Below are 12917 nucleotides of genomic sequence, written 5' to 3'. Positions count from 1 at the left end.
CCAGTCGGTCCAGGGATTTCAACTGGCAACCGTCCAGTCACCAGAAAACAAACACACATACACACACACAGACACACACACACACACACACACACACACACACACACACACACACACACACACACACACACACACACATACACACACACACCAGCAGGAGGAACACACAATCAAGTCTAATGTGGAACGCCAACAAACACCACCAGCGCTCATTTTGACTACAGAAATTAGCGAATTTGCCCTCGAGCATCACACAAGCTAAGAGACAGGAAATCAGTCCAGCTGTTCCTTTCTTTCTTCCCACCCCCTCCTCCCTAAGAGACGGTCTCAGCTGCTAATGGAGCACGGCAAAGGTTAGACTCACTGGCGAGCGGAACAGAGCCACATGCGGTGCGACCTCCGACTCACCTCGGCAAATCCAGCGCAAACACCCGAATATCAGCAGCTCCTGTGCATCTTAAGTAAATATCACAGAGTAGGAACCTGAAGACGAGTCCTGAGAGTCTCACTGATGTTACAGTGAAGTCGTGAACTGCTGAACTACACAAGGGAACTTCAGCTTTATGCATATGTGAGCATGTGTGAATGTTTTATTAGCAAACATGGCTTTTTACCCCTCTTTTCTTTAGGTTTGAATAGACTCCATCTCATTACTTTCATTTCCATCTTCCTAAATGTGGTTTTGCTTTTATTCCCGACATAGTTCACTGTTATGCACGAGGGGTTAAAACCAAATAACCTCAAATTATGTTTTTCATTTTAAGGGGGCGAGAATATGAATGAGTTGTTGGAGTCGGCGATCACATATTTCTGCATAAATGTTGTCACTTTTTTCAACCTTGAATAAATAAAACCTCAGATTTTTTGTATGCTTTCATTTTTTTGTTTCACCTCCCAGATATTATATTTCAACATTTGCTGCAGTTTACGCGTCTCTTGAAACATTTCTGATTTTAGTATTCATGCTTTTGAATGGGAGCCATTAATCCATTTAAACCATATTTAACACCAATATGAGTTCTTGTTTGTTTTGTGTATAACCTTATTAAGATGAGAGAAAAGCTGCAGTGAACTGTTGTTTGCTGCAACCCACACAGTCCAGACTTTATCAATCCAAAGTCTTTCAAATCTCTTGTTCTCATTTACCGTTTAAGATTCGACCTTCACTTTTTAGACTCTGACAAATCTCCATTAGGCAAATTGTTGATGCACCATGTTGCTGCTGATCTGATCTGATGAAATTAATAGTACTAGCGACTGCAGTAAAGAGCTTCGGGTGAAACAAATTCCCACGAAAAGCTCAACTTTTTCCTCTGAAACATGCAAAATGTTAAAGTCAGAAATAGGATATTGACATTTTCAAATTGATAAATTCCTGTTTTGTCAGTTAGAGCAGTTTTAAAGAAGCTCCTTGTCGGTAGCATCTTGCAGAACATTGACATTCCGGCCGTTCCCTGGACTCCCGGTATGATTCTGTGAAGTGAAACATTGCACTCGTCCATTCTGCTGCATTCAACTCCTTCAACAACCTTGCTAATAGATCTGTGTGGAGCCCACAGGCGATTCTCTGCCGTTCTCTCACTCTCCCGCTCGCGCTCGTGTGCAGAATGAGACCTTGTTGTGCTGGATAATAGATTTCCCACTTTACATGCAGATGAACACACACACACACACACACACACACACACACACACACACACACACACAGAAACAAAAGCACACGCACAAATAAAAGTGCGGAGACGATCTCAGCCGGTTTGTTTTGTGGTCACCGGCCGGGTGCTCATTGGGTTGTTAGTTTGAATCCTCTGACAGGCCATCATTACGTCCCCCTATATCTCTATCACTGTGTCCTCTAACAAAGACAAGGGGGGGGGGGGGGACACACACAGACAAGCCTGTCAACACTTGTGGCCTCGGTTGTGTGACGCTCCTCGCCGCCAGCTGTCTCCTCTTCCCGCTCCTCTTCGCTGTCGCTCTTTTTTAGACGCAAAAGTTGATTGACCTCAATCTGAACATCCACAAATCCTTCATGAATGCATCGTGAGTCCTGGCTAAGAGGCGCTCGTTTGGAATTGACCTTCTTGCCACTGCGTTGTGTGATCTGCAGTGAGTGTGTGTGTGTGCGTGTGTGTGTGTGTGTGTGTGTGTGTGTGTGTGTGTGTGTGTGTGTGTGTGTGTGTGTGTGTGTGTGTGCGACCTATCAAACCCGATCAATAATACCCTCTGCCTCACGTTGGCCCCAGTTCGTCGTCCAGGGTCCTGTTTTGCCTGTTTGCGGGAATAAATGCACAACTGTTTATGCATCTGTGCCAGTGTGTGTGTGTGTGTGTGGGTATGTGTGTGTGTGTGTGTCTGCAGGAGTGTGTTTTTTTCTGAGTTCTGGCTGCATCTCTTCCACCCTGTTTGTTCCTTTGCCATCTCCGCTGCCACGGATGCGCTCAAGAGGACTCAACAGTGGAGGATCATTAAGCACAAAGCCTGTTTCCACTTCCACGAGCAGAGAATGTTTGGACCGGGGGTGCGGCCCAGAAACAGCTCCATGCGATCCCCTGCCCCCCCGCTGGGACTCATCTTTCCTTGATTCATGATTGATAGATGCAGGAAAAAAGCCGCGCAACCCAGATACGGAAACATGGGACTGAATGTGAATTTAATAGCAACGACAGAGTCGTGATGAATTGAGTCCATTTCATAATTCATCCTTTAATTAGACTGGGCCGTGTCTATCCATCACTGGTCTGCAGAGATGGATGGGATCCCCGTGGTTTATTGATGAGGAAGTAGTTCATTTTGATTGCTCTCATATTTGACTCAAACACAGTGGCTGCAGGAGAACGCCTTCTTATTAATGGGCTGCTTCAAACTCATTTTAATAGACTATTTTTTGCGCGTGGCGACAACTTGACGTGTGGACACGAGAGAAATCCGACACATGCAATCACGGGCCGATTTGTTCCGGGTCTGATCATTTCTGTGGAAGTGGAATTACTCTCCTCAGCAGCTGAATTCTCCCTTTCAACTTCTCCAACATCCTCAGTACAACTCAAGAAACATGGGAGTCTCTTGATTAGTGTTAATTAGGTTGGTGCTCAAATCTGAATACTGCAACACCCATAAGCCGAGGCTGCTCTCCATTCATCTGAGTTCAGTTTAGCATCTGTACGCTAGCTGAGTGTCCTCCTGTCGCTAGGTGCACTGTTCCCAGCAGGAGAAGCCACCTGAACACCTGCCCCCTCTGCACTGGAGTGTGCTTGTCTCCCTCTGGGGGGGGGGGTCGTTCTTTACATGTCTAATTTAATGAGCATTGGGTAACTCTGCAGGAGGGCGTGGTTTACACACAGCTCTGCACATGCTGCTGCTACCTGCTGCAAACTGGACAGGCTTTGATTCTCTGCAGCTAACCAGCCAATTAGAATCGTAGCCGACAAACTCTCTAATGGTTCAGTCGACTACGAGGAGACAGCAGGGGGCAAATAAATGATCTGTATTTATAAAGTGTTTTTCTAGGCTTGAAACACTCAAAGCACTTAACAATTCAGTTTGCACAGGCACCCATTCACACAGTAACACCACTTCTTTCTATGAGTGGACGTTCAGGGTTCAGCATCTTGCACAAGGACACTTCGGCATACAGGTGGAGAAGATTGGAATCGACCCGCCAACCTTTAGCAACCCCAGAAAAGGTATAACCTCAGGGTTCTGGCATCTTACTGACAAAATACAATAATTTATGAATTTACTGGGACGATTATCAGCAGATTCCTCACAAATACAGTTGTGAGTCACTTTATTTGATTATTTCCATTTGAAGCTTTATGGTCTAAAAACAAACAAAATCCTAATAATTCATAGCTGGTTTTGTGTCATTTGAAATCATTTAAATGTCCAATGCACCTTTTTTTTGTCAACAACCTTGTACCTTTGACATTGTTTCTCTATGAGAACCAGACATTTCCCGGTGTTGATGGTTGAACTTCAGAGCTTTTGCCGATTCAGTCTCTGGACCGGCTCCAGCTCAGTGTCCCAGAACATTAATCATGCAGAAAATTAATGGCACTTTCTTACAGAACCATGGGGGCGTGAAAACGTGTCAAGCTTGAGCTGTGATAAACGATGGGGGCGTCCTGAAGTCCCACAATAATGACAGATGAGGTAAAAGGGGACAAAGTAGGAAGTGGAGTTTGAGTCTGACCTGCAGAGTCCATTATTTCTTTCTATATCAAGACACAGTGAGCAGTGTTATTGTACTTATATCTTAAATCCAGGTCTCAGCTTCTTATCGGAGTCGTTTGCAGCTGCAGCAGAGAAGCTGATGTCAGAGGAAAGTGCTGATATACGACCACCTGCTTCCTCCAAAGGTCAAACACAAGAACCTCCAATTAGCGTCGTTCGCCGACTGGAGAGCCGGATAAATTCCCTCTGGACCAAAAACAGAGGTAAAAAGAAAGTGCACGTTATTTCTTTTCCGTGCCCAAAAACATAACAACGATTGTAGAATCTCAAAATACACATATTAATTGCTGCACGTTAAATTCCTTCTTGTTTGGTTCTATAGTATTTAAATACTCCATCCATCACAGCCCCTGTATCAACACGATATGAATCAGTCAGTCCACATATGAAGCCAAACTTACAGCATCATTCATTATTGTTCTGTGTATCAAAACTTATATGACACTGAGTTACAGCATGTGACCGGATTTTTGACATCTGCTCATAATTCTTTTATTTTTCCTGTTTGGTATAAAAAAACTTCCTCTTTTCGTTTTGTCACATTCAACAAAAAAAATGAAAAGAAGCAAATAATTGAAAATAGATAAATAAAAATGAGGGTAAAGACGTGTTTGGAAAAGCGACAGCCCCATCAACATTCATTTGGGCTTTTAAAAACTAAGAGCATCCTCTTATCGTAAATAGAAAATCTGTTAGCAGGAAAAATCCATTAGAAAGGAAGAGCCTCTGACACGGGAGAAAAGTGATGAGCTTGACAAAAAGAGGGAAAAAAAACAGCACGTACTGCAAATGAAGCAGAAAAATGACAGGGGGGGGGGGGGGAGGAAATCTCTCTTTGTGCTGAGAGACATCTTGTGGTAAATTAAAAAAGGTGAAATCCCTTTTCAAACCGGGAGCTGATCTGCTTTACTCCCCATTATTTGCCTCCTTTGAGCAGTCGCAGGGTGAAATGACACCCGAGCCAAGAGCAGGGTTTTGAAATATGGAGAAGCAGCTTTGCCTTAATGCATCTCACAGTGAATTCCCTTTGTAACACACAGACAGTTGCAGCGACACACACACACGAGCTGCGTGCACACAGACACACATGCACTCTTTACTTGCACGCGCAAATTATTTTCCATTTCCCCGAGGAACACTGCAGCAACCATGAAGAGCAAGTTATAGTCGCCCTGCAGAGAATCATGGGAAATAATCACTAGATTCATATCTGTCTCTCTCCTCCAGAGAATGATGGATATTCACTCGCTCTGACACCAACATCCTTGGTGTCTATTGTGTTTGGGACGGCAACGTTTTTAAATCATCGCAATGATGCTGCAAATTATTCATCAAAGCAGTTTCAAAAGTCAGAGCTTGTTAAAATGATGCTTGGTTTTTTTTTCTTATTCACGAGAGTAAATGTGATTTAAAGGGATGTTTGTAAATCTGTGGAAGAGAAAGCAGGAGATGTGTTTTCAGTTGTGGGGGGGGGTTTGACGGTGGAACAATGCAAATGTCAGCTTTACAATGTGTGAATCAATACTTGTTTTCAAAATAATGGTCTGTGAAGCTAGTTCTGAAGGTTACGGAGTGAATAATGTGTTTATTACATCGCTGCAGCTCCTCTTTTCAGCCTCTGTCTGAAACACTCGGCTTTAGCCTCTGTCTCTTTAATGTCCGGTCTGCTTTGATTGGTCGGATCTGTTGTCGGGATTGGACGACCGTTCCCTCCATGTATAGGAAATGTCGTGGAAGAATTCCACTCCTGCTTAAACTGCTTTTATTAGGAGGGATGCCAGACTTTAGGGAACTATTATGCAAAAGTTCCACTACCACAAACTTTGGGCTTTAACTTTGTGGAACTTTTACACTCACAACAAACTATGACACAGTCGAGTAAAGGAGGATTGAAGGAGCATCATACGTCTCCTTTAAGTATCGAAGGTGATTTCTATCCATCGTGTTTCATGTTGAGCTATAATGATAAATTGATAATTCCACAGGCTACTTGTTTGGCACCACACTACCGAAAAGAGCAACTACCAGGTGAGTGGAGCATTAACAGTTCCCTCAGTGGTTGGTGGAGACCAAAGCAGAACTAAATGAATGAATACTGCAGTAACATTTGGATGAACGAACGCTTTTATTTCTCTGGGTTTTGCTGAATGAGCAGCTCCTGTCGGCTGCTCCTGGCTAAAGCGGCCATTGACATTAGTTTATGAACTTCCCTCTGCCTCCAAACGGCCACACGGTGAATAATGTAGCTTTAAACTGTTTTATCATAGCGACGGCTGCAATACAGGCTGAACGTCAGCACATCCTTAAATCAGGGTTATGATGCTGGGGAGGAAGTCTGGGTTTGATGCAGTCTCTCCAGCTGCAGCTTGTACCAGTCGTCTCTCTGCGTTTCTTCCTTTTCTACCCGGTGGATTGATCTGAGCTGTACTTACAGCGTCTTAGAACTTGCTGACAGTTGTTAGAATTGTTGCCTGCAGGTGCGAGGGATATATTCCTCCAAATTAATGCAGGCATTGTTCACTTGGCAGTGATGGATTACGGCTCTAGATTGATGAGGGTGTCTGACAATGGAATATTCAATAAAGTTCCCCAGTGAAACGAAGCCTGTTTCACTGTGAGACTCTGGGAGGTAGTTTCTCTTGATCCCGTTTTAAAGAATGTCCCCACGTAGCACAGAGAGAAATTGGTTTAAAGTAAATGGAATAGATTTTTTAAAATTGCATTACTAAAAAATTACAAAAGTATTGTAATATTATTAAAAGTTTTTTCCCCCACATCCACTTGCAGGATTATGCAAAAACTATAGAAAAACGATTTTGGATTAATTTAATTTAAAAGAAGCTTCCACTGTTTCCATTTGTTCTTAATCTTCTTCATCTCGTCCCTAACTTTTCTTCTCACTAGATTATGCACCAAAATAAAACAAAGACAAAACAATAGCACATGTGCTGTATGTGAAAATCTACCATGATCATGAATACAACCATAATAAACATAAAGTTGAACGAATTCCTCTTTAAAACTAAAGCAAAACCTGCTCATTATCAGCTTCTTAATGCAGAACATCAGGTGGAGCTGCTGTACTAGATTAAAACCTGGTTTTATATCTCATCAATTAACCAGGGATTTAAGTCTCTCACTTCATTTGACTTGAAATTAGAAAAACCTGCCAAAACAAGAAATGTATACAAACTTTCTCTTGCTTCAATTTGAATTTGGGACTTTTCCAGTGAGAATCTTCTTTGAGCAGTTGTGAGTTTGCATACGGAGATAATTTCCTGAGGGGAACATTTCAACACAAGTTTGAGAGGAGCTGGGTAAATCCACTCTGTCAGTTACTGAGCAACAACAAAGAGTTGAGTCAGAGAGTTAGAGAAAATGTGTTTCTCTAAGATCTTGGATGTCTGCGTGTGTGTTTTATTTAATTACAACCAGGAAGTTAGAGGCCACTCACAATCCTGTTCATTACACGAATCACCGTCCAGAACAAAAAGAAGATAGAACAATGCCAAAACCTGCCAAAACAAGAAATGTATACAAACTTTCTCTTGCTTCAATTCTAATTTTGGGACTTTTCTAGTGAGAATCTTCTTTGAATAGTTGTGAGTTTGCATATGGAGATACTTTCCTGAGGGGAACATTTTCATTCTCCCACACGTTGTTATAACAGGAGCTTGAGAGGAGAAGGGTAAATCCACTCTGTCAGTTACGGAGCAACAACAAAGAGTTGAGTCACAGGTTGGCGCTGGAGTCTCACACGGTGACGGTGACGGTGAACAGTGGTCGGGCTGCAGGGCTTCGTTTCCTGTTTCCTCTCCTGACCGGTGTGGGCAGCTCACTCTGCAGCGGCCACTCAAACTCCAAACCGCCCCCCCCCCTGCAGAGTCTCTCCCGTCCAGATCCAGGTTCCTCATCAAAAGGACGAGCTCCTGATTCCACTGTGCAGGTGAGCACTTCCTGTCCCGTGCACAGAGAGCAGGGAGGCGGCCTCTGGTCACCGGGACAACAGATCTATCGTAGATCTGTGCAGGCGACGCTTGGCAGGCTAATTGAGCTGGCGTTTGAAAGCAAGGGGGGTTCACATCAGCGGCCATCTTTGAAGTTAGTGGAGTGACTGTGGAGGGGGTTGGGGTTTTTTTCACATTGGGAACTGTGCCATCCTAATTCCTGTAATATCATGCCCATTAAAACACCAAAAAAAGTTGAAGCCATCTGTGGTGCCAACCAGTGGGGGGGCAACTGAAGCGTGATTTGCAATTCCAATGAGCGCTGCCTTTGGCCACAAATATTTTTTAATTCCATCGAGAGTGACGGGGGAAAGTGCACGGGCCTGTCAGACATCCAGCTTCTCTTGAAACGTCGAGATAAAACTCAACAACATATTTAAAAATAAAACCTTAAACCCGAGCTCCGGCACTGACTCATGTCTGTTCTGCTCAACAACTGTAAGAAAATGATTTTCTCTAAGATCTTGGATTTCTGCATGTGTGTTTTATTTAATTACAACCAGGAAGTTGGAGGCCACTCACAGTCCTGTTCATTACATGAATCACCCTTTTACATGAATCACCGTCCAGAACAAAAATAATCGTTGTTATCTGACGCACAGGAGGCTGCGACTATGGGATTTATTAACTTTGTAAGACTCAACGTACGATTGTGTTCCGACATGTTTCATCTCTCTGCAAAAGAGAAAGCGTTGGATTGACCGGCAGCTGAAAGGATTCTGGAGAGATAACATTTCTGAGTTACGGTCCCAGGTCGCCTCGAGGTCAGGTAATCAGTTCACTACATAAAGGCCACGGGCAGAACGAGAGAGAGAGAGAGAGAGAGAGAAAGAGGTTGAATGTAGTGACTCCGGTGACTTGGCCTCCCTCTCGGAGCCTTTCACTCCCCCCACTGCATGCTGGGAAAAGGCTCATGCTGGCAAATTGACGGTGCATCTCCTACGAGGAATCAAACTCTGGCTCCCGCCTCTGTGGCATGACCCCGCCGCAGGGGGGGGGGGAGGATGTTTTACGGGAGCAAAATGGGAAACGGCTGGAAGAGGCTTCCCCCAGCGAGATATTGTCACCTTCCTTTTAAAACAGGGTTTCTACCGGGTCTTGGAATATCAACAAAATACTAAAATACATTATTGGAATACTCCAATGAGGAACGGAGGGAAAGACGTTCCCAGGATTCTTCTCTTCTTGGCTGCTTCCCCTTATCTTCAATTACGGGAGAGTGTAAATAATTGTGCGACTCCAACATCCCATCGTATCTCTCCTACTTGACATCGTTGTTAAATTTAATTCATTACGGTCCATAAAAGTCTTAAATCTAACTTTTAAGACTTTCTACCCAGTGAGATGATTTCAGAAGAGTCTAAACAAATCATTTTGTTTCATCCTGTTTGCAAATAAACATGAATGATGATATAAAATCATCTTCTGAGTCAAATGGACAGTGGAGGCGGGAGCCGTCTGTCCTCCAACAGATGAACCGCAATTAGTTTGACTATCCAAAGAATGTATTTATTATGTTTATTTTCTGATGGAGCAGAATGAGTGAGCAGAGGAGGAAATGTAAAATAGGAATTGGCAGATGACGTCAAAATGCTTTGTAGCCGTTGCATCAGGGTCATTGATGGTTCAAGCAAAATAATTCACTAAATAATAAAACAGGGTTTCAAAAAGAAGAAGATTCACATAACGGAAAATGTTTATCCGACTAAACCACCACGAGAGAAAGTCTTTATTTTCTTATAGAATGTTACGATATTAGGTAAATAAATTAGATTTGCTTATGTTTATTTAAAGACTTTTTTCCGTGGGCTTATTCAAATCCTTCAAGGTGAAACTGGCAGATCTGAACATGTGAATGTGAAGCTTCACATCATAAAGACATGAATTGTTAAATAAGGGACATTTGTCTCTCTTCCTTAAAGGACAAATTCAATATTCTGAGTTCATACGTGTATCATTTCTCAAGTGCACGTCAGTTCACATCTGGTATTAATATGAGTCTCTAGTGACTCGTGAGAGGATCGAATTTCCCAGTTTGCAGAACCAGTCTGAGGAGACAGATGCAGAACGACAGAAGGAGAAGAACCAATGTGTTCTTCATATTTGAACAACATTTTACTCTTTTTATTCGTCATATTTACACTTCCCTCAAGGAGATTATGTGTTTGTTTTATCTCTGATAGTTAGCAAGATTATGCAAAATCGACTGGACGGATTATAATTCAACTTCAGGGAAAAAGCTGCATAATATGACAGGAAATAACTTTTGGTTTATGGAATATCTGGTACTTTCCCTGCAGCATTTCCTACAGCATTCACCTATGGAAGTAGTGGAGGTGCACATGCATGAAGGTTGTTCCCATGACAACTGCATTGCACACCGCTGCACAACTGCAGATGAACCTACGAGGTCTGCTCTCTGCGTGGATGGTAACAACAATGTGGTAAACAGCACCGCACAGCTACACAATGCAGAATTCTCTAAATCTTGGTTCATAATGAAAATATGAATATGGCGCACTGCCACAGTTTAGATAATAAATGGAAACACTGCATCATCAGCCTCTGCAGAAGTAGTTTCTCTGAACTATAATTATAACCTCTAACAACAATTACTCGACAGTTTTCCCCATCGGCAAGGTCCAAAACAATGTTTCTCTGAATTCATCTGCATAACTTTGATCGTCCTGTTAACGCAAACTGCAGCAAACTGAAGAACTCTTACATTATTATGCTGCAAAGCACCTGGTGAATTTGCTCGTGGTTAAATACAAACCAAAAGAGTAAAAAGCTTAAGACAGGACGATCCTCACCAGGAGCTTTCCCCGAAACCTTCTGATGGAATCTGATAGAAGAAATTAATATGATTACATGAATGTGATGTTTCAGGAAACAGAAATAATAAGAAATAATAACACTGTGTAGTTTCCTCTCCTTTCAGGTGCATGTTGATGATATCTGCTCCCGTCTGAGAGGCTTGATTAATGCTCCTGTGCTGCGGTCGGTTCATTTGTTTTACAGTAAGAGTGTTTTACATGAACAGACAATGAGCTGAGGAGGAAACATAGGTGGGTTTCTGCAAGAAGCTGTAAATAATCATGTTTCACTTCCACATTATCCTCATCTTTCTTAAATATGCTCACTTCAGATGATTAAGTTTCACTTTTAGAAGATGTCACATCGTCCTTATTTATAAAGGTTCGGTCTTATTAACTGTATTTGCTTTAGAATAAAAAGAAATTAAATATAACTGTCAGTCAGTTTAATGATATTAAATGACATTTTGTAATTTAAAACTTTTCCAAGATAGCCTATTATTTAAGCAAGATTTATACTATTTAGATATTTTCCATAAAGTACAACTTAATTACAAAACATATTAAAATGTCGATTGTTCAATTCGATCTATTAGAAAAAACGTAGATAATGTTCCAAAAGTAAAAGTACAACACAAGAGTTAATTGCTATAATAGAGAAAGATGAGGCTGGTGCTGTTGTATGATTCCAACTTTATTAACTGGTTCCACTCGCTTCCCAACATGACTTCAGTTCAACACAGCAGCGCCATTCAGCATCATTTCACACGATGAAGTAATTCTCACCATCATTTGAGACGTAATAACTTAGAGTGTCTGCTTCCTCGGCCGCTATTGATGCATTAATTGCTTCTGATGGTTTCTCCCCAGTTTGGAATATTAGCTGCAGAATTCCTCCATCTCCCAGATGCTTAAAATGCCTCGTTTCTCTTTTCTAACAATGTTTTTCCTTGTGCCGAAATTCTTTTCAGATGTGAAACGGGAGCAGATGATTAAATCTTAATGATTTAAAGTTCAAGCAAACAGTGGAGACTCTCTATTAGGTTCTGTGTGGAAGAGGAGCCGACTTGTTCTATCACAACAGCTGCGAGTCCCACAGCTCCTCTGTGAAGTCCAACAAATAAAAGCTCACTTCAGATATTTCTCACCGGATTTTCAAGGTTTTTGAACAAGCGGTCAAAGAGTTTGTTCAAAGTTTGTAGAGAGAACGCTTGGAAAAAAAGGATTATTATCATTGTTACTTTAACTTTACAGGTGAAAAGGGGCCAGAACACATTGTTATCCTGACTCGGGAGGTTGGACCATCTCATTTTGGGAGAAGTAGAAGGTTCAACGTGGAGGTTCAGGGGGTTTTGTTCGCCACTTATTCATTTGATAAGCATCTTACATCTGACCCACGGGGCTTTATTATATCCGTTCTGCCCACATCTAATCTCAACATGCAAATGCAGCTTTGGACAAACCTGAAACCTGCAGAAACCTGGTTAAAAAACACTTAAAGACTTAAATTTCTGTTGGACACTCCAGCAGGTTTCTTCCTATCGCTTTAGCCCCTGAGACAGAGTCAGAGGCTTGTGACCCCCGATCGTCCACAGAGGTGGATGAAACATTCAGAATATTGATTCTAGCTTGTTTGCATTGGAACAGAAATGACCTGCATGAACATATCACAATGTTTCCTACAACAAGGGTTGCAAAAGTCCGGGAATATTCAAAGTTGGAAACTTTCCATGGGAATTAACGGGAATAAACGGGAATATACGGGAATATACGGGAATTAACTGGAATAAACGGGAATTAACGGAAATTAACGGGAATAAGCTGGAAATGTTGTGGGTAATTTATACTAACTGTATTT

The sequence above is a fragment of the Limanda limanda genome, chromosome 9, assembly GCF_963576545.1.
Source record: "Limanda limanda chromosome 9, fLimLim1.1, whole genome shotgun sequence".
NCBI lineage: Eukaryota > Metazoa > Chordata > Actinopteri > Pleuronectiformes > Pleuronectidae > Limanda > Limanda limanda.
Note: the sequence above shows the minus strand (reverse complement) of the source record.